The 26,058-nt window shown below is 33.0% G+C and overlaps 2 long non-coding RNA genes across 2 annotated transcripts; one reads left to right on the top strand and one right to left on the bottom strand.

Annotated features, from left to right (window-relative positions):
• Positions 1–2,020: 2,020 nt before the first annotated feature.
• Positions 2,021–24,795, bottom strand: LOC125776463 (uncharacterized). Its single transcript, XR_007421731.1, has 2 exons — positions 10,817–24,795; positions 2,021–5,925 (listed from the first exon to the last, which is right to left on the bottom strand). It is a non-coding gene; the product is annotated as an uncharacterized LOC125776463 (long non-coding RNA).
• Positions 6,305–7,588, top strand: LOC125776464 (uncharacterized). Its single transcript, XR_007421733.1, has 2 exons — positions 6,305–6,426; positions 7,305–7,588. It is a non-coding gene; the product is annotated as an uncharacterized LOC125776464 (long non-coding RNA).
• Positions 24,796–26,058: the final 1,263 nt, after the last annotated feature.

Raw genomic sequence — 26,058 nt, 5'->3', positions numbered from 1 at the left:
CCTAAATGAAATAAGTGTCAGTGACAAATTCCCAATACCAAACAAAGAAAATATGTTGGAAAAATTGGGCCGTGCACAATACTTTACAACAATTGATCTTGAAAAGAGTTTTCACCAAATTCCCATTAAAGAAGAGGTCAGAAAAAAAACAGCTTTTTGCACACTCCTGGGACACTACGAATTCGTCCGAATGCCTTTTGGACTCAAAAACGCCTCCTCCACATTTCAGAGGCTCATGAATTCTGTATTATGGGACTACATAAATAAAACGTGTGTTATTTATTTAGACGACATCCTAATATTTAGTAGCACAATACAAGAACACGAACAAAATATCCAGACCATTTTCAATGCGCTACGAAAACATAATTTAAAAATTCAAATCGACAAATGCAATTTCTTTTTCATTTTTGTTTATTTTAAAAACTTTTGTGCAACGATCGATTTCGTTGACTTAATTGATTTCACAAACATATGAATGAGTTAAACTGACGTTGTGCTGAGTCTGCATTCGAAAATTTAAGAACCATATAAATATACATAAGTAGTTTTTAAAGAATGTGGTTAGTTCTTAAGCACCAACCGAAATGTAAAGTTATAAATAAAGATTTTAAAATAAAAATTTAATTGTTCGGCATTAATTACGAAAGTCGCGTGGTCGACTTTAAAATGTGCCTAAAATTAACGTATTCGCATGTGTATATATATACCCCGGTAACATGGAAAAAAAGCCCAAATATTTAGCACTTCGGTCGCCGCGGCAATTGAGATAGCCATTAAAGAAAATTTGTTGGGTTCCGATGAGCATTTAAAAAATGCCACCCAACTACTGGTGAAACGGATGAATGATCTGTTCGACGAATTGGATTGAAAGACACTTTACAAACCAAATCCGCGAGAACAGCCAATACAAAGAGACTGTATTGATAAAATCAACAGATTGAAAGATCACATTCTGTATATAAAAAACATAGAAAGCATAATAAAAGCCAAATAAGTATCGTGCCTCGATTCGTTTGTATTAACCATAAATGCAATGATCGCATTGAGCAGCGATATATTCAATGAATATTCGAATGTATCATTTATACTCTTAGAGAGGATGAACCAAGATGCCTTGGAAAACTTTTTTTTTTTATAAAATAAGAGCTTATTTAGGATGTAATAATCATCCATCCGCACATGAAATGCAATACATTGTTGCAAGGCTACTGTCTATGCACGTATTGCGTCGCAACTTTTCACAAACTTGCAGCAATTGTGAAGAAGACGACGATATAAACCTTGACTGGAATATTGGTCAAGAAGATGACCTGAAATTTCTTTCTGAGCAACTTGCCATGGAACAAATATACATACATATATTCCAGATGAGCACTTTGCTGAGACTGAAAAAGCAGGCGAGATACAGGTACGGCTACTACACAGGACATGCCATATACCAGAAAGTTTTCTGTAGACTGAAATGCTAAAATTATTTAATGAGAAAGAATGATAATTCTTTGGAAACCTCATCGGCCCTTATAAGGTCGAAAAATTGTAAAAGCTCTGATGACATAAGGCTGTTTATAACCGATGATAGAGTTTTCGAAATAAGCCGTCTTCAAATGAGCTGTTATAAAGAACTCTTCTTAAATATTCATGGAGAGTGGGTATAAAATCCATGATTTTAGCCCAGATTACTGCAATAACAAAAGAGAAATACCCAAAGTGGTATAGCAAGGCTGGGGATTACCTGGAACATAGGCATCAATTTTTAGATCTTCTAATTAGTAGTAATTTTAGCATTAGTTATTTTTAATTAGTTTTAGTATTTATTTATTTGGCCTGTAGTACTCGAATAATAAAACAATTACAAGACAGCCCGAACGAAAAGTCTGTTTTAAGACAAACAAACAAACTAATAATAATAATTACTGAACCTGAAAGTAGAATGCAGACTATTATTTTATCAAAACTGGGAATTTTGAATCCCTTAATTCAGATATAACAGAGATAAAAGAAATAATAAGCGAGGAAATAATTAATTTGTCAGATTTTATTGATGTTTCAGTATTTAAAATTGCACAAAAAGTAATCTAATAATAGTATATATATTACATTAAATATACAAAATATTTGTAAGTTATCACAACAATTTTCTTGTTCTGAAATATGTTTAATAAGCTAGAAATGTAATTGCCACTTTGAGTAAATAACAGAATAATGCATAAAAGGAAGTTAAATAAAGAAACATATACCCGTTTAGTTACTTAACAGATCGGAAGCAATTCACTTGATTTTTTTTTTTAAACTTCTCGCTCAATGTTCGTCAATTATTTTATACATTTGTGTGGTTGTTTGGAAAATTTACTTAAGTCTAGTTATGGAAATAAGTAGGTACTGTATTGTTAAGGTTTTAGATGCTATGTCGTTAAGAACAAGAACTTTGCGAGCTTTGATTTCAAATAGTTTTCAATTTTAATAGCTGAGTAAAGCATTGAAAGCCCAAAGCCTTTAAAAAGTCCGATGTGAAGTTACTTTCTTAGATACACAGAGTTCATTTTCGTATATTAAAATTTTCAATAAAATGTTAAAAGATTTTCTATAATAAATTTTAAATAATTTTCGTATTATAACTGATTAGCTTTAAATAAAGTTTTCTATACGCGCATGATCGTTGTCAAATCAAAGCTTGCCATTCTCTCTCTTAAACTTATCAGTACAATTTAGTCTTAAGCTGATGAATGAAATAAACGGACGGGTGCCCAGTAAATTCTCGCGTTTTATTAAAAAACATTTACAGCATTGACCTTAGGCTACCTAGCCCGGTCATTTTTTTGGGCTCAAGTGTAGACAATACGTAAGTTCATATATAGTATATATACATTAGGATGTACATATGTTATTTACCAAGCTCATGTTTTTTAAGCACTCTGGTTTTGTTTTTTTGCAAACGCCTTCTTACTTTTCCAATGCATTTTTATTATTTTTTAATAATTTTATCTCCAAATCAAACAAACCTTTAACTTTAAAAGCATGATATTCTATTACAAAATTAAAAATCATATACTTGGTACACCACGTCGGATGAGCAACGCATAATGTGGAAATCACTTCTGTGATTGCTCAGGTCATTTAATGTATAATATTGAGTGTGTATAACTTTTAAAGGAATCTCTTTATGGAAAAAACATTAAAACCTTTTTGGTATTAGAGCATTACTTCTCAGCTTTGTTTGTTTGTTGCAAAATGTCAAAAAATATACTATGTTATATGTATGGAAAAAGTAATATGATTCAGGCTCGGTTTCAATTGACAATAAAAAGGGCAAAATCAGAACGTTTGGGAAATAACAAACACCCTCATATATGCAGACATGTATATACATATATTTATGTATATATATATGTACATGCAATATCTGTCCTTTTTATAAACATTTTGTATTCAAATTTATCAACTGAAAGCTTTACAATTTATTTATTTTTTTAACTAATCTAATTTAATATATTCATGTTAGTTTTCTGTTTGTTTTTACTTTTTGTCTTAAATTCATGGCCGCTCACGCTGCTTAGTCGATATTGATGTACAAATTTCTTAGTATTATCCATAAATAACTATATATTTGCTTGTATAACCATAGTAATTTGTAAACCCTGCAGTTTAATTCATTAAGTTTAAGACGTCTGCAAATATTTATGAAATAAAACTTAAATGGTCCCTTGAGGAACCATCAGGTGCCGGGAGAAACCGCTAGGCGTTTAAGGGTTAGCATAAAATTTGCTTTTGCATTAATTGCGTTCATTATAATAATATTAGTTTTCTATAAAATTGGAATAAAATAAGATTCTTCGAGAAACGTTATCAACCCATTTACTTGACAGCCTTATGATTTATAATAATATGTTCAAGAAATACATATAAAAAGAGCTGGATTTATGGAGTTTATAAAATAAAATTGTATAAAATAAAATAGAATTAGGTTGTCTAACTTTTGTGTCAATTGCTGGCAAATTATTACTAATGTCAAAAATTCAATTAAAGTACATATCTCTAATAAGTTGAAGAACGTAGAAATGAGTTATGTTATACAACTTTTTTGTTGAAATTATAAGTTTAATGTGCAAGTAAAATGTTTTTTATAAAGACTTCTTCGAAATGGAGATCATAATATGAATAACACAGCTATTTTGTGGAAATGCGACGATATGGCAGCACAACAGAAGAAGAAGAAGTAGAAGAAGAATGACGTGTGTTGTGAAGAAACCTTTGTGATTGCTATGGCGATACTAAAGCCAATTTTTGCATTATCAAAACACATAAGCCTATGTTTGCAGCAAATAGACTGTGATTTCAGCAGCTGCGTTGCTTATGCAAATAATTTGTATGCTGAAATTAGTGAAATGCGTAAGGATTCTGAACAATCGTTTAAACTAATTTATGAATCAGTTAAAACAATAGCCGCAGAATTAGATTTAGAAATCAAAATTCCGCGTTTGGCGAAACGGTAAACTAATCGCGACAATTGTGAAGGCGAACCGGAAGAATATCACCACAGATCAATTTATATACCGTTTTTAGATCATTTTTTGGACCAAACCAATGAACGATTTTTAAAACATCGAGAGCTGCTTTCCGAAATTGAAAACATTTTGCCAAATAAATGCATAAATCTTGACGTTATTGAGATGCAGGAGACTGTTCGTGTTTTAGAAAAGCAATGGTCCGCTGATGTAGAAGATCCCGATGATTTCGTTGCTGAATTTAGAATGTGGAAAAGGGTAAAAATCTTTTCTTCAGATTATATTTTCTAACTAAAATTTTGAATATATTTTCAGGAACTAGTTAAATCAAACAAAGAGATCAAAAACTTTTTTAGACGCGTTGAATTGTTGCGATGCAAAAATTTTCAAAACAGTGCATCGCTTTTTAAAGATTGGAGCAACAATCCCTATATCTGTCGCTTCAAGTGAACGCTCGTTTTCCTCACTTCGCAGGCTTAAAACATATTTAAGAAATAAAACTGGAGAAGCACGCCTGAACGGAATGGCTCTCTTCCGTAGAGATTAGACGTGACGGAGGAAGAGATTTTAAATGTTATGGCCCAAAATAAAAGAAGATTAGACTTCAATTTGTGAATAAAATAATGAAACATTGTCTTTTTACCTAAAACCCCCAAATTTTTTTCCTGCGTTCGCCACTGGCGATTCGGGATGCATGCAAATATTTATAAGAACATAAATACATACATACAATTCCAATGAAGTTCCATATATAATATTTTTTAATAAAGAGTCACTAAAACATTATCCTCAAATTATTAAAGAATAAATAATGCAAATAAAAACCGTTAAGAAAAAGATATTGACACAAACTTTGTAAACGCAGAAGTTTCGAGGAAGAGATTAGATAAACTTAGTAATCCATACAAAAAAGTTAGTCTTATTAAAACTGAAGAAGATGGCGGACATCATATTGTAAAATTTAAAAGTAAAAATGTAAGAAAATACAATTTAAAAGAAAAAAGAAAACCAACTAAAACTAAATCTAAGAATTGAAAATTGTATCTTATCAATCTTATCATTCCTTTTTACTTATTCATTTTTATGAATAAATATCTTTAAATATTGTAAGAATTCTATTTAAAAACTTTAAATTGTAAACAAAGAAAAATTGCAACGAGGACATTGCATTATTTTAAGATGGGAAGAGTGACATATCCTAATGTTGCATTGGAGACTTTTGTCAGCAAAAGCATCGAATGCAACATTGCCAACGTGCTTCAATTCAGCATTCTCGCCATTGAAAGCGGGGATTTGCTAAATCGCGTTTGTCACGCCACTCTGATTTCGTCATCCCACTCGTAAAGTCCTAATTGATCGTATTACTCAAGGTGTTGTTTAATAAAATTGTCATTTGATACAAAGATATTCAAGTAAAAAACTATTTTTGTTACAAAAATATTACTTGTAAGTTATTAACACTTGTTCTTTGCACTATTAGTAAACCCAACTGGGGGCTCGACCGGGATAACAGAAAACATTTATAACCATTAAAGTATATAATTGACCCTTTTTAAGGAATTTAAACAAATAAAGATGTTTATTTTTCAACACACGTTTTTCTACTATTGGTAAACCAAACTGGGGGCTCAACCGGGATAACAGAAAAAATTAATTACCCTTAATGAAGGAGGTTTGTTTGAAATTATGTGTTAGTTTTTAATACACGTTCTTTCTACTATAGGTAAACCCAATTGGGGGCTCGACCGGGATAACAGAAAAAATTTAAAACCATTAAAATATATAATTGACCCTTTTTAAAGAACCGGATTTAAACATATAAAGTTGTTTATTTTTCAACACACGTTTTACTACTATTGGTAAACCAAACTGGGGGCTCAACCGGGATAACAGAAAAAATTAATTACCCTTAATGAAGGAGGTTTGTTTGAAATTATGTGTGAGTTTTTAATACACGTTCTTTCTACTATAGGTAAACCCAATTGGGGGCTCGACCGGGATAACAGAAAAAATTTAAAACCATTAAAATATATAATTGACCCTTTTTAAAGAACCGGATTTAAACATATAAAGTTGTTTATTTTTCAACACACGTTTTACTACTATTGGTAAACCAAACTGGGGGCTCAACCGGGATAACAGAAAAAATTAATTACCCTTAATGAAGGAGGTTTGTTTGAAATTATGTGTTAGTTTTTAATACACGTTCTTTCTACTATAGGTAAACCCAATTGGGGGCTCGACCGGGATAACAGAAAAAATTTAAAACCATTAAAATATATAATTGACCCTTTTTAAAGAACCGGATTTAAACATATAAAGTTGTTTATTTTTCAACACACGTTTTTCTACTATTGGTAAACCAAACTGGGGGCTCAACCGGGATAACAGAAAAAATTAATTACCCTTAATGAAGGAGGTTTGTTTGAAATTATGTGTTAGTTTTTAATACACGTTCTTTCTACTATAGGTAAACCCAATTGGGGGCTCGACCGGGATAACAGAAAAAATTTAAAACCATTAAAATATATAATTGACCCTTTTTAAAGAACCGGATTTAAACATATAAAGTTGTTTATTTTTCAACACACGTTTTACTACTATTGATAAACCAAACTGGGGGCTCAACCGGGATAACAGAAAACATTTATAACCATTAAAGTATATAATTGACCCTTTTTAAGGAATTTAAACAAATAAAGATGTTTATTTTTCAACACACGTTTTTCTACTATTGGTAAACCAAACTGGGGGCTCAACCGGGATAACAGAAAAAATTAATTACCCTTAATGAAGGAGGTTTGTTTGAAATTATGTGTTAGTTTTTAATACACGTTCTTTCTACTATAGGTAAACCCAATTGGGGGCTCGACCGGGATAACAGAAAAAATTTATTACCCTTAACATATAAAGTTTTTTTCATAAAAAAAAAGTGTATGTAAGGAGGCATAAGACTGTTTAACAGGCAAATGTTACGGCAAAAGTTGCGCTGGCCCGAGTCAGCACTCTTAAGCCGGTAAAAACAGGAAACTGCAGTGCAGCTGGCAGCGGATGACTTCAGGGAGTGTAGCTTTCCACCGGCCTATGAATGTTCAGACACCTACACCAAGCTTTGCAGGCACATCCGTAAAAATGAATATCTTTCACAAACAGAACCGTGAGGACACAGTTTTAACGACCAAAGGGAGGGTCATACACAAAGCCAACGTCAGAAATATTGACACTAATAATATTAATTCAACGGTTCCTTCAGATAAAAGGACTAACAGTAACTAACTTAGAAGGAGAGAAATTCGTCGTATAGTAGCGGTAGTAACAGAAGCATCAACAGCAGCCGTAACGGAGGGAATACTATACAGAGATGGCGTTACATTTCATCGAAGAAACAGCTAAGTCTTTTTAAATACAATTGTATATTTCTTCACTAACATAAAATAAGTTGTAGTGAAATTTTTGTGAAAATGTATGGCAAATATCGCAACAAAATTTTGTCAATGAAAATAAGATTTTAAAATTTTTACGTGAGATATTCCAAGAGAAATTTATAATAAAATCCGAATAACTTACATTTTTATGTTAAAGTTAAATGCGGATATTGTAATAAAATTCATTTAACATAAAAGATATTAATATTTTATACAAAAATATAAAGAGGATATTGCGACCGAATTGATTAACATAAAAGTTATCAGAATTTTATGCGAAAAAAGTGAATATTATTACGCAAGCTAAACTGAAATATTATTATTAGCCCATTCCTTGCCACTGCCCTATTTATAGGACACCATAGTAAATATTTTCTTTCTTTCAAAACTGACCGTTTATTTTAATTATTTCTGTAGAAATTTATATTCATGTACTCTTTTCCTATTATAATATTATTTTCTCGCTATTAAAAATATTAACATTATTTTAATATGAATTTTTAAAGCTGGTCAATTTTGTAAGGTCAAGAAGTCCAATCTTTTTTTAGTAAACAAGCATGACATTATCCAAGATGCCACGCCACCGGAATTAGCCAATCGGAAGCCAACACGAGTTGACTGCACTGCTATAAAAGAGTGACGCGCATACAACTCTTGTTCCCAGTTTAAATATAATCTTAGGCATAGCCAGTAGTATATTATTGTTCATGGTGTACACTTATATAAATATAGTTGAATAAAAAAACCTTGGAGGAATCCAAGGAAAATATATTTTTATAGAATAACTAAAGAATATTCTTATTCAAAACAAAATTCAAGTTTATTAAAAGTAGTCCAACAGAAGAAATTTTCTAAAAATGGCACAGGCACAAGCGAAAATCCAGGCACTTAAATCCAAGCTGAAATAACCGTTGCACCAGTGGAAGAAGCACAGCACGAAGTCTGCACATACTCAGACCCAAAAGAAGGGTCTGGACTCTTTAGGACTCTTCAAGTCAGCAATAAACAATTTCAGCGGAGACTGCCATGAGTATAGAAACTGTAGAAAACTGGCCCCAACTCTAATGGGAAACGTGAAACCATTCAGGGGACAGAATATATAAGTTAACACATAATACCCAATTTTCAGTTGGGTACGAATGTGGTATGGTTATAGATTTTCAAAAATTAAATAAATAAACCATAGCGGACAGATGTCCTATTCCAGATATAACTATGACATTATAAAATTTAGGTAAAGCAAGATACTTTACAACTTTAGATTTAGAATCTGGCTTTCATCAAATTATGATCAAACCAGAAGATAGGGAAAAGACTGTATTTTCAGTCAATGGGGCAAAGTATGAATTCCTTCGCCTACCCTTCGGCCTAAAGAACTCTCCAGCCACATTTCAAAGATGTGTAGATGACATTCTGAGACCATACGCTGAAAAATGCGGAAGTGACATATCCTAATGTCGCATTGGAGACTTTAGTCAGCAAAAGTCTCGAATGCAACATTGCCAACGTGCTTCAATTCAGCACTTTCGCCATTAAAAGCGGTCTCGCACATTAAGCGGCACCATTGGCGTTTGTCACGCCACACTCATTTTTCATCTTTCCAACCCGAAGGTTCAATAAGAAACAAATAACTTAATTCGTTGCGTTATATATATAAGTGTCGTTTAATAAAACTATTAATTGTTACAGAATATTAATTAATAAAAAACCAAATAATTATTATAAAAATATTACTGGCGCAGTCGGTAGGATCTGCGCAAAAGATCCTAAATAAAAAGAGCCTATTCGTCTCAAATCAGCGAAATAAAAAACCCACACAGGTACTTTAAAACACGTGTCGGGCTGCTGTACCTTTTGTTTTAAATTCGTATCGTATCGTGCAGGGGCAGTTTGCTAATATTAAGAACATTTTTTTTTTGTATACTATCAAAATTCAAAAAGAGGAAAAGGAAAAATTAAAATAATATTCTTCCAAAAATTACATATCGTTTAAAACAAAAAGGAAGATAAGATCCAAAATTCAACAACGTAAGCCTACATCGTTACATTCGGTAACTCAAAACAACGTGGTGGCGAAAGCACGTGGAAGTGGAAAAGTGAAAGATATCGTTTAACATTGTGGAAAAGAATTTTTATCGTATAAAATAAAAAGATCAAAACTTTAACATCGTAAAATAAACATTCGGTAACTCTAAAACAACGTGCAGTTAAAGAACGCCGAAGCGAAGAAAAAGAAAAAATTATTGCAACAAATAAAACTAAATTGTTTAACATAGAGAGTGTATAGACAACAGAGTGTATAGCCAGCGTAAACGAAAAACGTGAAAAGTGAAGAAAAAAATATCGTAAGGAACAAAAACGTATAGTGGGCTGTCGAAGCGAAGAGAACGTAAACGAGAAACGTGAAAAGTGAAGAAAAAATATCGTAAGGAACAAAAACATATAGTGGGCTGTCGAAGCGAAGAGAAACAAGAAAAAATATCGTAATGAATAAAACTAAATTGCTTAACATAAAGAGTGTATAGCCGGCGTAATCGAGAAACGTGAAAAGTGAAGAAAAATTATCGTAACAAACAAAACGAACTAAGTAATGATGGAACAGTGGAACAAAAATATTACAATACGTTAAAATAAAAATACAGTATATAAAAGAGTGACATATCCTAATGTTGCATTGAAGACTTTTGTCAGCAAAAGCATCGAATGCAACATTGCCAATGTGCTTTAATTCAGCATTCTCGCCATTGAAAGCAGGGCATTTGCTAAATTGCGTTTGTCACGCCACTCTGATTTCGTCATCCCACTCGTAAAGTCCTAATTGATCGTATTACTCAAAGTGTTGTTTAATAAAATTGTCATTTGATACAAAGATATTCAAGTAAAAACTATTTTTGTTACAAAAATATTACTTGTAAGTTATTAACACTTGTTCTTTGCACTATTAGTAAACCCAACTGGGGGCTCGACCGGGATAACAGAAAACATTTATAACCATTAAAGTATATAATTGACCCTTTTTAAGGAATTTAAACAAATAAAGATGTTTATTTTTCAACACACGTTTTTCTACTATTGGTAAACCAAACTGGGGGCTCAACCGGGATAACAGAAAAAATTAATTACCCTTAATGAAGGAGGTTTGTTTGAAATTATGTGTTAGTTTTTAATACACGTTCTTTCTACTATAGGTAAACCCAATTGGGGGCTCGACCGGGATAACAGAAAAAATTTAAAACCATTAAAATATATAATTGACCCTTTTTAAAGAACCGGATTTAAACATATAAAGTTGTTTATTTTTCAACACACGTTTTACTACTATTGGTAAACCAAACTGGGGGCTCAACCGGGATAACAGAAAAAATTTAAAACCATTAAAATATATAATTGACCCTTTTTAAAGAACCGGATTTAAACATATAAAGTTGTTTATTTTTCAACACACGTTTTACTACTATTGGTAAACCAAACTGGGGGCTCAACCGGGATAACAGAAAAAATTAATTACCCTTAATGAAGGAGGTTTGTTTGAAATTATGTGTTAGTTTTTAATACACGTTCTTTCTACTATAGGTAAACCCAATTGGGGGCTCGACCGGGATAACAGAAAAAATTTAAAACCATTAAAATATCTAATTGACCCTTTTTAAAGAACCGGATTTAAACATATAAAGTTGTTTATTTTTCAACACACGTTTTACTACTATTGGTAAACCAAACTGGGGGCTCAACCGGGATAACAGAAAAAATTAATTACCCTTAATGAAGGAGGTTTGTTTGAAATTATGTGTTAGTTTTTAATACACGTTCTTTCTACTATAGGTAAACCCAATTGGGGGCTCGACCGGGATAACAGAAAAAATTTAAAACCATTAAAATATATAATTGACCCTTTTTAAAGAACCGGATTTAAACATATAAAGTTGTTTATTTTTCAACACACGTTTTACTACTATTGGTAAACCAAACTGGGGGCTCAACCGGGATAACAGAAAAAATTAATTACCCTTAATGAAGGAGGTTTGTTTGAAATTATGTGTTAGTTTTTAATACACGTTCTTTCTACTATAGGTAAACCCAATTGGGGGCTCGACCGGGATAACAGAAAAAATTTAAAACCATTAAAATATATAATTGACCCTTTTTAAAGAACCGGATTTAAACATATAAAGTTGTTTATTTTTCAACACACGTTTTACTACTATTGGTAAACCAAACTGGGGGCTCAACCGGGATAACAGAAAAAATTTATTACCCTTAACATATAAAGTTTTTTCATAAAAAAAGTGTATGTAAGGAGGCATAAGACTGTTTAACAGGCAAATGTTACGGCAAAAGTTGCGCTGGCCCGAGTCAGCATTCTTAAGCCGATAAAAACAGGAAACTGCAGTGCAGCTGGCAGCTGACTTCAGGGAGTGTAGCTTTCCACCGGCCTATGAATGTTCAGACACCTACACCAAGCTTTGCAGGCACATCCGTAAAAATGAATATCTTTCACAAACAGAACCGTGAGGACACAGTTTTAACGACCAAAGGGAGGGTCATACACAAAGCCAACGTCAGAAATATTGACACTAATAATATTAATTCAACGGTTCCTTCAGATAAAAGGACTAACAGTAACTAACTTAGAAGGAGAGAAATTCGTCGTATAGTAGCGGTAGTAACAGAAGCATCAACAGCAGCCGTAACGGAGGGAATACTATACAGAGATGGCGTTACATTTCATCGAAGAAACAGCTAAGTCTTTTTAAATACAATTGTATATTTCTTCACTAACATAAAATAAGTTGTAGTGAAATTTTTGTGAAAATGTATGGCAAATATCGCAACAAAATTTTGTCAATGAAAATAAGATTTTAAAATTTTTACGTGAGATATTCCAAGAGAAATTTATAATAAAATCCGAATAACTTACATTTTTATGTTAAAGTTAAATGCGGATATTGTAATAAAATTCATTTAACATAAAAGATATTAATATTTTATACAAAAATATAAAGAGGATATTGCGACCGAATTGATTAACATAAAAGTTATCAGAATTTTATGCGAAAAAAGTGAATATTATTACGCAAGCTAAACTGAAATATTATTATTAGCCCATTCCTTGCCACTGTCCTATTTATAGGACACCATAGTAAATATTATTTTTTTCAAAACTGACCATTTATTTTAATTATTTCTGTAGAAATTTATATTCATGTACTATTTTCCTATTATAATATTATTTTCTCGCTATTAAAAGTATTAACATTATTTTAATATGAATTTTTAAAGCTGGTCAATTTTGTAAGGTCAAGAAGTCCAATCTTTTTTTAGTAAACAAGCATGACGTTATCCAAGAAATCACGCCACCGGAATTAGCCAATCAGAAGTCGACACGAGTTGACTGCACTACTATAAAAGAGTGACGTGCATACAACTCTTGTTCTCAGTTTAAATATAATCGTAGGCATAGCCAGTAGTATATTATTGTTCATGGTGTAAACTTATATACATATATTTGAATAAAGAAACCTTGGAGGAATCCAAGAGAAATATATTTTTATAGAATAACTAAAGAATATTCTTAATTGGCGCCCGAGCAGGGACCTGTCAACAAAAGGATTCAGTGAATAAAATCCTTCGCGACTTAAATAACGACGAATTCAAAACAAAATTCAAGTTTATTAAAAGTAGTCCAACAGAAGAAATTTTCTAAAAATGGCACAGGCACAAGCGAAAATCCAGGCACTTAAATCCAAGCTGAAATAACCGTTGCACCAGTGGAAGAAGCACAGCACGAAGTCTGCACATACTCAGACCCAAAAGAAGGGTCTGGACTCTTTAGGACTCTTCAAGTCAGCAATAAACAATTTCAGCGGAGACTGCCATGAGTATAGAAACTGTAGAAAACTGGCCCCAACTCTAATGGGAAACGTGAAACCATTCAGGGGACAGAATATATAAGTTAACACATAATACCCAATTTTCAGTTGGGTACGAATGTGGTATGGTTATAGATTTTCAAAAATTAAATAAATAAACCATAGCGGACAGATGTCCTATTCCAGATATAACTATGACATTATAAAATTTAGGTAAAGCAAGATACTTTACAACTTTAGATTTAGAATCTGGCTTTCATCAAATTATGATCAAACCAGAAGATAGGGAAAAGACTGTATTTTCAGTCAATGGGGCAAAGTATGAATTCCTTCGCCTACCCTTCGGCCTAAAGAACTCTCCAGCCACATTTCAAAGATGTGTAGATGACATTCTGAGACCATACGCTGAAAAATGCGGAAGTGACATATCCTAATGTCGCATTGGAGACTTTAGTCAGCAAAAGTCTCGAATGCAACATTGCCAACGTGCTTCAATTCAGCACTTTCGCCATTAAAAGCGGTCTCGCACATTAAGCGGCACCATTGGCGTTTGTCACGCCACACTCATTTTTCATCTTTCCAACCCGAAGGTTCAATAAGAAACAAATAACTTAATTCGTTGCGTTATATATATAAGTGTCGTTTAATAAAACTATTAATTGTTACAGAATATTAATTAATAAAAAACCAAATAATTATTATAAAAATATTACTGGCGCAGTCGGTAGGATCTGCGCAAAAGATCCTAAATAAAAAGAGCCTATTCGTCTCAAATCAGCGAAATAAAAAACCCACACAGGTACTTTAAAACACGTGTCGGGCTGCTGTACCTTTTGTTTTAAATTCGTATCGTATCGTGCAGGGGCAGTTTGCTAATATTAAGAACATTTTTTTTTTGTATACTATCAAAATTCAAAAAGAGGAAAAGGAAAAATTAAAATAATATTCTTCAAAAATTACATATCGTTTAAAACAAAAAGGAAGATAAGATCCAAAATTCAACACCGTAACCCTACATCGTACATTCGGTAACTCAAAACAACGTGGTGGCGAAAGCACGTGGAAGTGGAAAAGTGAAAGATATCGTTTAACATTGTGGAAAAGAATTTTTATCGTATAAAATAAAAAGATCAAAACTTTAACATCGTAAAATAAACATTCGGTAACTCTAAAACAACGTGCAGTTAAAGAACGCCGAAGCGAAGAAAAAGAAAAAATTATTGCAACAAATAAAACTAAATTGTTTAACATAGAGAGTGTATAGACAACAGAGTGTATAGCCAGCGTAAACGAAAAACGTGAAAAGTGAAGAAAAAAATATCGTAAGGAATAAAACTAAATTGCTTAACATAAAGAGTGTATAGCCAGCGTAAACGAAAAACGTGAAAAGTGAAGAAAAAAATATCGTAAGGAACAAAAACGTATAGTGGGCTGTCGAAGCGAAGAGAACGTAAACGAGAAACGTGAAAAGTGAAGAAAAAATATCGTAAGGAACAAAAACATATAGTGGGCTGTCGAAGCGAAGAGAAACAAGAAAAAATATCGTAATGAATAAAACTAAATTGCTTAACATAAAGAGTGTATAGCCGGCGTAATCGAGAAACGTGAAAAGTGAAGAAAAATTATCGTAACAAACAAAACGAACTAAGTAATGATGGAACAGTGGAACAAAAATATTACAATACGTTAAAATAAAAATATATACAGTATATAAAAAAAAAAAATTTAATTAAAAATAAATAAAATAAGTGCGATTAGCTATTTGGCGAAACAAAAGCAAAAGTCCAAAGGCAACATAAAAAACGAAGGTGAATAAAAACAAAACAGACAGTTTAGGGAAGAAGAAGTGGACGAAATAAGCCAGATTTTGAAATCTATTAAAATTAAAGACGCAAACAACAAAATGGAGCGAGAAACCAGAGATGTGGCGATCCAAAACATCAAACTTATTCAACCATTTGATGGTGATCGAAACTACTTGGCACTCTTCATTCAAGGGGTCGACGCGATCATGCCACAGTCCCCTGTTATATCAGAAGAGACGAAGGTATTCTATCTACATTGTGTCATAAAAGTACTCAGAAGCGCTGCATTGGATGTGGTTAGGCGAGAGCAGCCACCAGATTGGACGACGCTGAGGCAGTTACTTATAGATGAATTCGGAGAACACACGGCAGTTTCAACACTAATCCTAGAAATAAGCAATATTAAATTTAAAAATAATGTTAAGCTACTATGCGAAGAGATTAATTTAGAAGTTTGTAAAGTAAAGGATGTTATCAAACTAAAAAATGAAAGTTGCTCAACTAAAATATTTTTTTATAATGAATTAGATCAGATAAGTTTGAAAACATTAAAAAGAGAATTGCCAAACTATTTAACTGCGTTAATAAACGCTAATCTTGCTACCGACCTTAAGTCAGCAATCAAAATATTAAAAGAAAATGATGTTTATGAAAATAATAAACAATTTTCTAAACAAAAAACAATTCAAAAAACTAATGCAAATTCGAAACTATCTAATTATATGAATAACAATAATAATAGTAATATAGAATATTTTGCAACCAATACGAATCAATTTCCAGTCCATTCCAATTACAACAATTTTTCAAAAAATTATCCATTGTCCAATCAAAATAATTATTATAAAAATAAACCATTTTTTAATGAATACAGCAAACAACATTATACTTCACAAAATAATAATTTCCCACAAGTTAGGCATACACCTTTCAATTCTGGAAACATTTATGTGGGATGGCATCCCTGGCAGAAAGGGAAAAATAGGAAAAGGGACAACATAGAAACGATATAGCGTGGGTTGCTCCGACTGCGAGGAGCAGAAGGAGTTTGAGTCAGATACGAGTCACCAAACCGAACGGACGTGCGCGGAAGTTAGAAGTCACCGGTCACTAAACCGAACAAACGGACGTGCGCGGCAAAGAAAAGAAATAACGTTGTATTATTGAAGAGTGTTAATAAGAAGTGTTTCAATTAAAAAGTTAAGAAGTAATATTTGATAATTAAAGAAAAGTACTAATAAGAAGTGTTTAAACTAAGATGTAAAAAAAACCCGCTAACGATTAAGTGTTTTAATTAATTAATGAATTTTCAAACTAAAAGAGCGTATTATTTTGAACATAGTGGACTAAAGAGGGTAGCGAACCCCACAAATTGGTGTCAGAAGTGGAAAGTGCGGGTTTTTCCTTTTGAAGGAAAACTGTAATTGCGTTAAAAATTGTGTTAAAAAGTACGTCAAAGACTAACGGTTGTGCAAGCACATGGTGAAAAGTACAGTCCTTAGAAGTTCCGAAATTTCTGGAAAACTATACAGACGCGCAGTGGACCGTTACAACCGTTATTTAAGTACCGCTATAAAGTAAGACAAACGCAAAGCAGTGGCGGCAGAAAATTCGTTTTATAAAATCTGAGTGCGACTCAGACAAATGCAAAGCAAAAAATTCGTTTTATAAAATCTGAGTGCGACTCAGACAAACGCAAAGCAAGTGGTGACAGAAAATTCGTTTTTATAAAATCTGAGTGCGATTCGAAGAGCGCAAAGCAGAGTGACAGAAAATTCGTTTCATAAAAGCTGCGCGCGACTCGAACAGTGCGAAGCAGCAAAACAGAGAACTTCATTTTGAGTAATCTGAGTGCGACTCAGAAGTGTTAAGCAGTGGTGGCTGCAAAGTCTGCTTGCGATCCGATCAGCGCAATGCAGTGGTGACAGAGAACTTCAGTTTGAGTAATCTGAGTGCGACTTAGAAGTGTTAAGCAGTGGTGGCTGCAAAGTCTGCTTGCGATCCGAACAGCGCAAAGCAGTGGTAACAGAGAACTTCAGTTTGAGTAATCTGAGTGCGACTCAGAAGTGTTAAGCAGTGGTGGCTGCAAAATCTGCGCGAAGCAGAGTATACAACAGGGGTGGCTGCATATGTGAAGGCAACAAGTGCGTACAGTGGCGGCCAAATAAATCCAGACAACGTGGTAACTACGAGGGACTTAGACCAAGCAGAGGTGGCGTTAAGCGTTGGAGTTCATTGTACAGATAAGTTACTAAGAGTAGTTAGTCTTTAACTTAATGAAATACTGTAAAATAATTTTCATTAAATAATTAAATTTAAAGTTTTTTATAAAGTAGTCACATAAGTATATATTTTGTATTTATACGTTTATAAAATATTTTGAATTTGTAATTGCTGCGCGCGAGTTACGTCGACGTCGATGCCAACCACTATCGGCATGACCGATATGAATGCAACTGCAATTCATAAGAACTGCATAATGCCGACGTCAACGTTAACAACCTACCCCAAAACACTTAGAATTAACTGGTCTACTTAAATATTATCCCTTTTTTGTTACCGCAACAATATTGCGACCACACGAAATATGCATATCATATTTCGAAACAAACCAGGGCACTTACATTGGATCACATTGCATTTCCGCTGCACATTTAATATGTTCAAACGAATATTGCGATAGCAATTAACGTCACAATAAATAGTGCAACATAAATATTTGAGGGAATGCAATTGATGTAATGTGAGAAGTAGGCCACTTGACAAATATTGTCGCAACTACAAGTGGTTGCGCCAAAATAATAATAAGAAAAGAAATAATGTATTTTGTATCAGAAAATAGAACTTAGCTTAAGAAAATATTGGAAATAAATGAACAGAAGAATTCTGACGGTTAATCCGACAAGTCGTGGTTTTCTCTTAGCGATTCACTAAACTGAAGTTTAGTGTTAATAAGAATATTTGAACTAAAGTTCAGTATTCATCGGTCAATAAGTTAATCTAGTATTAAAACACGGGTTCAATAACCACAACTCGCGCAGCCAAATAAGGCCACAACCTCACCGCCCCACCGGCCTGAGCGGCGTTGTAGCTACGTTACAGGCACTACAGCGTCTACTAGGCTAGTACTCGCCTAGGGGGGGCAGGATGTTGAGATGAGCTCCAGTCGCCCGAACTATGGCGTTTATATCATTTCATTTATACCTATAACTCTTGCTTTTTACACCAAAATCATAATTTGATTAAATTTATAAGTGCTTATGTGAAGTCACTGTTGTACGTTCATAAAAGAGGAACAGCAAATTCAAATTTAGTCGAATCTGTGCCCGTAAGATGAATTGATGTAATGTAACTAAACGTAAAGTGCGGTGCTTAGTAAATATTCAATAATTTGTGAAACTGAAAAGTAAATAGAAATAAATAAATTAACGCTTTTAATTAAATATAACCGCCTATATATATGGAAACACAGAATAAAGAATATAATTTGAAAACATAAATATTTTGAGTGAACGAATTAAAGAATTTAAAAATCATTCACTTTTCTGGTACATAATTGTAATACTTGTACTATTAATAACAATATACATAATCTATAAGATTTTAAAATTAAAAAAATTATATAAAACCAATAAGCAAAGCAAAAAATTAAAATTTCAAGAATTGTCATATAATGCTATTTTAGAGAGCATTTACAATATATCAAAAAATGATACTGAATCGGGGACGATTCATCTTAGAGAGGGGGGAGTTAACGGCAGCAGCCACACAGATACTTAATGATAAATGTAAACAAATTGTATCTTCTCACAGTATTACTGCTTGGTCAGCAGAATACTTTAATTAATAAGAAATCAATACATCACTTTTTTTGATAAGTAAGCAAAATTCAATATTCCATTATTTGTTTTGATAATGAGAATAATTGGAAATCCAATGCTCTGGCATTTCATCACTTAATGTAATGCCAAAGCATCTTTAGTAATAAGCATAGAATTATAAGAATATAAATATAAGTGATGTTACTAATAAAGACCAGTGGATAATCGGCAAGCGTATTGAGAGATCATCTTGATGATCGAAGCGCACCATATATTATCGCACTCAAACCAACACTTGTGTTTTATTTCTACCGCGCGTAGCGGAACGGATTAAATTTTTTTAATACTTCCCAGTCAAGGCATTTTGGATATGAATAAAATCGTAAGTAAATGTGAAGATAAAATAATATTAACATATACATAAATATAAATAATTTAAGTAAATATATTTGTAAACAAGAACCTAATGACAATTGTACAATACCAATGATCGAAGGTTATAAAGCCTATTGTGATGTTATCCAAGAAAATCATAGATTTAGGATAGTATTACATGGAAAACATATTGTAAACGAAAAATCAATTGAAGGATTGGATTTAATCCATATTAATGAAACGATTATTTTTGACACAGAAGTATTCCACAACCAGGAATAAGAAATTAAAGAGTATATCAAAGCCAAAGGAAACGAAAGTATTTACATACTTGAAATATTGGAATCGGAAAACGAATATCAATTTGACAGCATTAAAAAATTAAGTAATAACCAATTATGTATGAATTATTTGTACGTTCCCTTAAAAAAAGTACTTAAGCCACATATGTATATGTCAATGCACCGAATTTCATACTTGGAAAAGTATTAAAAAATTACATATATAATTTTGTTTACATTTACTTAATTCAATCAATATTGAAGGTTTCATTTTATTAATGAAATTATTGTAAAATTAGTCTTAAGACCAACTTGAAAGAATAAAGACATACAATTTTATTTTTAAAAATAAAAAATTTATGATCTTTCCTTTCATAAAACATATAATTGGCGCAGTCACGGAGTTGTGTTTCTTAAGAAATACAATAAAAGTTTACCTATCGCGAAAGTGAATAAAATAATAAAAAGTTCAAAATGAGTCGATTTGATGTCAACCGAGATTTAGGAAACGGAGGAGAACTAACCGAGCAGGAACAACAAATGGCTCAGATGATTACTCAACAAGAAGAAGCCATTAACAAAATGAGGTTGCAAATCAAATGCAACCTCAATCATTATTAAACACGAAAGAGCTGTTACAACAATTTAGACAGTTGAGGTGTTTGGACGAGGGGCATAATATAATAGCGTTTATAAAATCAGTGGAAGCCATCATCAACTTATGTCCACAAAACAACCAACAATTGATAAACCTGGCGATGACAATGATAGCTAACGAAAAGATCCTGGGAGATGCAGGAAGACACATACAAGAACTAGGCGACAACCCAACATGGCAGGAAATTAAAACTAAATTAATACAACAAGGAAGACCAAAGACAACATATGGCGACATCTTTAACAAATGCAGAAATATAAAAATAATAATGTGGATATTATTATTAATCTCATCATCTTTAGTAGGAGTAAGAGGTAATTTAATCACTAAAAAAAATAACACAAACTAACGGATACATAGAAATTTATAATAATAATCAAAGCATACCGATAGAATCCGATTTAATTTTACATAAAGTAGATATTCAAGAAACAAAAAAATCTACTCGCATCAATGAAAGATAACATAGATAACATATTTTTAGTGAAAGTCAAAGAAATTATATAATAAATCAAGCAGATACACTCATAAGTAAACTAAAAACAATACCACCAATAAGTAGACAAAAAAGAGGACTAATAAACATAGTAGGCAATGCATGTAAATATCTTTTTGGTACAATGGATAATACTGACCAAGAATATCATCAACCACCTTAACACAGTCGATCCTAACTTACATAATTCTATAACAGAATTAAATCAGCAAATAAAAATTAACAGCCACTTTAACTCAACAAAAATCATCAAAGTAAGTAAGAATCACAAAGTACAAAATAAATATACATTTTTTGTCATTTATTTATACTCCAATTTTAGTGTCTACAGAAAAACGAAAGCGTCGGCGAGAAAAGAAGGTAAAAAATGGACAGAAGCCGAAATCAAAACAGTGCTGTGCTATATGCAGGAACACCGAAAAATCGAGGCGAGTTTTCGACACATTAGTTATTTATTTTGATTTAATTACATCTCCATTAGTTTCAGTAACCAACAGCGAAAATCTATTACAGTAAGTTGCTTGCAGTAACAAAAATTTAAGCGATGTGGAGCTGACAGTGATGGATACATTTTGTATATATTTTAATATCGAATTTGGAATTATTTTGTTATCAATGATTTGCTTAATTACAAATAAAGTGCTTAAAAGTTACACACACATTACAAACAATTAGCGGACATTTTTGCTACGGAGAGGGAAGCTTAGGTGGTGGTAATGAGCTCCTCTGCAATGGAGCTCGACTCTGTGGAAAATGTTGTGGATAATGTGGAAGACCCCGAAGAAGAACATGACATTTCTGAATTGGCATCTGGCTCATCTGCGGCCAGCGCGTTTGCAAAACAAAATTTAGGCCAAACACCAAAACACTGTCATTGATAAACTGGCTACATTGGAAGCTGAACGAATGAGCTTTCGAGAAAACCAGCTACAATTTGAAATTGAAAAATTCAATTGGATGAAAGAAGTTGAAGCAAACAAAAATGAAAATGAAAAGAAAAAGATTGAATACAATTTCCAACTCAAAAAAATGGAGTTGGAGCAAAATGAAAGAATGAGGAAATTAGAAATAGAAATGAAATATAAAAACAATAATAATAATTTTTTCCGCTATATGGCTACCAAGTAGACGTACATGGTTTTTCGCTCGTGATATTTTATTATTAATTAAAATAATTTTTGTAAATTAATTAACTCTGACTGACTAAATTAATAGAGTAAAATATCGTGTTGTGAAAACATACATTTTTTAGTTACTAATACTACTGTTAATGTGTCAATTTGATTATCAACATGCCACCTAAAAAGCTTATTGTAAACAACACATGTGGTAGCTGTTCAGAAAACGTGAGAAAAACACCAAAGGATTGAGATGTTCTCTGTGCCAGAAGTGGTTTCATTCCAGATGTCTGAACCTCAGTAATGCTGAATTTGACGCAATAGCAACAAACATCAAGGTAAATCGTATCTTATGGAGGTGTCTGGAATGCAATGATTTGGAGGTTAGTGTAAGACATTCTGATGACTCGGAGGATGAAAAATAAACAATTTGAAAAATTTGCCAAAAAATTTTATGACAATCTTGAAAACTTTAAATCATCTATTAGTGAAAGTATCACTGGGTTAAAAAAATAAATTAAAGCGCTCGCCAAGCAACATGCCATCACCGGTAAAAAATGCACGAGTCTGAGTGACCGTATAACAACTATTGGAAAAAATGTATGCTTCTACAAAATCTCATCATCATCACCATCTTCTCCTGAGGACATCATAAAAGAAATTAATGATCGTAAGAAGCGTGAGTCAAACGTCATCGCTCTTGGAATTTCAGAGTCAACCAAAGCTACTAGCATCGACCGACTGGAAGATGAAAAAGGATCACTCTCTGCTGTATTATCGGATGAATTATCTGCTAAGTTAACTGGATTCCAAATCCGAAGACTTGGATGTCTAACCGTACACGTCCTCTGCTTATAGAGACCCAGTCAGTTGCTGATGCCCGAGAAATCTTTAAACTAAACCAGAGTGAGAGCTCTCAGGTTAGATTCAAACCAGACCTAACCTCTGCATAACAGACTCACCCTAATGATTTACACTCTGAATTAAAAAAGAATGGTGACACAAGTAAAACCATCAAATATATCCATGGCATACCCCAGATAGTTAACAAAAATTTTCGCCCGCTCAGTGAAAAGGAAGAAACCCGAAGCTCTTCAAGTGTACTATCAAAACACGCGAGTTTCGTAGCCTAACATAACAGTCTGGCAACTATCCCTCTCATTACGATATATAATACATATGTACGATATTAAGGTCTCTTGTAAGCTTTATAAGCATATTGTAAGCAGTCTTAAGATTCATTTTCACGAATAAACGTTGTATACATATAATATACGAACATAACTCGCGGGGGCTCCGAACAAAACTAAATAAATTTTTCACAGCGTCTGCCGTCAGTAATATCGACCTCATTTGTATTACTGAATCATTGTTACACCCATCGATTCACGATGGCGAACTAATCGACAGCACTTACACAATTTTTAAGCACGATAGGGATCCAGTTTTGTCCGGTCTAGAACGAGGTGGTGGAGTATTCATCGCAGTCAAACGCCACTTCAAGCTGAACTAATACAAATTGATCAACATAACCTTGAGCTCGTCTTCGTCAACGTAAAAGGTGCTTCCCATGACATCATTGTTGGCTGTGTCTACATGCCACCTTTTTCAAACTTTGATTCCTATACTAATCCACTCACTCTGCTCTCTTTTATAAATGACAAATTTAAAAATGCTAAACTATTACTTGTAGGCGACTTCAATTTGTCTAGTAGTGTCCCCCGAGCGGACTGTGAAAGGATTCTCCAAGATGATTTAGCTTTACTTGATTGCACTCAAGTAAACAACACAAGCAACTGTGATAACACTTTTCTGGATCTCTGTTACAGTAATATTGAAATTAGTGTTGATAAAACCCTACCATTTGTTGAAGAGGACAAATATCATCCGGCTCTCTCTATCAGTCTTAATTTTCGACCTAATCTTACATCACCGAGTTCACCTACATACTCCTTCAAGAAAGCCGATTATCATAATCTCAACGTTTTTTATCACCAAGTTAACTGGGTAGGAATGTATGAAACAGACACTATCGACAATGAAATTGCTTGGTTTTATAACAAGCTAGAGGAAGGCATTACCCTATATGTGCCTGTACATAAGAATTATGTCAGTAATTACCCTAATTGGTTCTCTTTTGAGCTTATCATCAGAATTAAGGGTTCAAAAAATTCTTTGTATAAAATTTGCAGACATCTTGCGTCCTGAACAGTGTCATAATGCAATGGACGAAGTACTAGATGAACTGCTAGAGGATATAACTTTAATCATCTGTAGCAGACGGGGAGATGAACTATATGTTCCAAAATCTATTCATTGGCGAGACAAGTATTTTCTAAGTATTTTTTATTCCTATAAAATGTAAGTTGAATCTTCAGATTCAACTACATACATACATATTAACATGCATAAATATATAATATGCATAAGCAAGCAATCATATTTTAGCTCCGATTAGGTTCATCGGGTGAACGTGCTTATTTAAGATATGCCGGATCGTTGATGCTGAGGAATGTCAAGTCAGCACATTGACCAACATCAGCAAAAGATTTTTTTCGGCAATTTTGAATAAAATAATTCATTCATTGGCCTGAACGGCAAGCCGCACAGTACGGGAGTACTTGTTTTCCAAACATTCTGCGAATTACCATAATGCATTGGTTACATTGACGGTAGCGAGATTAAACTGGCCGAAAAGCCGAATAAAAATCATGAGGTGTATTTTTCTCGGCAACGAATATACTCTATCAAATTGCAAGTCGTATGTGACCATAAGTTACGCATATTACATGCAGAAATGGGCAATCCCGGAAGCTACCACGATTCTAAAGTGTCTCATATTGGAAGAAACACAACTAGCTTATTTAGTAAAGAAGAGTGGATTGCAGGAGATTCTGCGTATAAGTTGACAAAACGATTAATAATAACACCATACCGAAGCAATTCTTCTTTAGCAGACTCTGAAAGACAAGCTAAATTCAACAAAGTACACAGCCAGTATCGTGCTAGAGTCGAAAATTGTTTCGGGATTCTTAAAGAAAAGTTTTGTAGTTTGAAACAAATAAAAGACAGATAGAGTAAAACATTTTTTAATAAATGGGTACTTGTCTGCTGTGTGCTGCACAACATACTCTTGAAAGAGCAAGATTCTTCACACTTTGAAAGGCAAAGTGTTGGGGCCCATGAATGCCAATATGATGGAGATGCTATTGTTGCACCTACCCCCGAACTAAAAAGACAAGCCCTATGCAATTTAATTTTTCAATAAATAAAGATCAGATTGGGGATTTTTTTATCTCGGAATTCGAAATGGTTTGGAGAAACGAATAGACATGAATGTCTCTGGCCTATTACGATGAAGTTGGTGACAAAAAAATATACCTGCAGTCCTTTTGTGGTAGCCCTGTTTTATGGTAGGTCCAAGCCAAAAAATGTGAGTGATTTCGTGGAGGAAGCTAAAAAATTAATCCTCGAAGGCATAACCATCGATGGTTGTCAATTCAATTTTGAAATAATAGCTATTGTTGCGGATAGTTCAGCGAGGGCATTCCTCAAGTGCATAAAAGGGCCAACAGCCTTTTATGGCTGTGAAAGATGTACAGTTCAAGGGGAAACTGAATCGAAGAAGAGTTTATCCTGATTTGAACTGTGCATTACGAACGAAAGAGAACTTTGTCACTCAAACAGATGTCAATCATCACGTT

This window comes from Bactrocera dorsalis, chromosome 1, assembly GCF_023373825.1.
Source record: "Bactrocera dorsalis isolate Fly_Bdor chromosome 1, ASM2337382v1, whole genome shotgun sequence".
NCBI lineage: Eukaryota > Metazoa > Arthropoda > Insecta > Diptera > Tephritidae > Bactrocera > Bactrocera dorsalis.
Note: the sequence above shows the minus strand (reverse complement) of the source record. Positions and strands in the feature narration are given on the sequence as shown.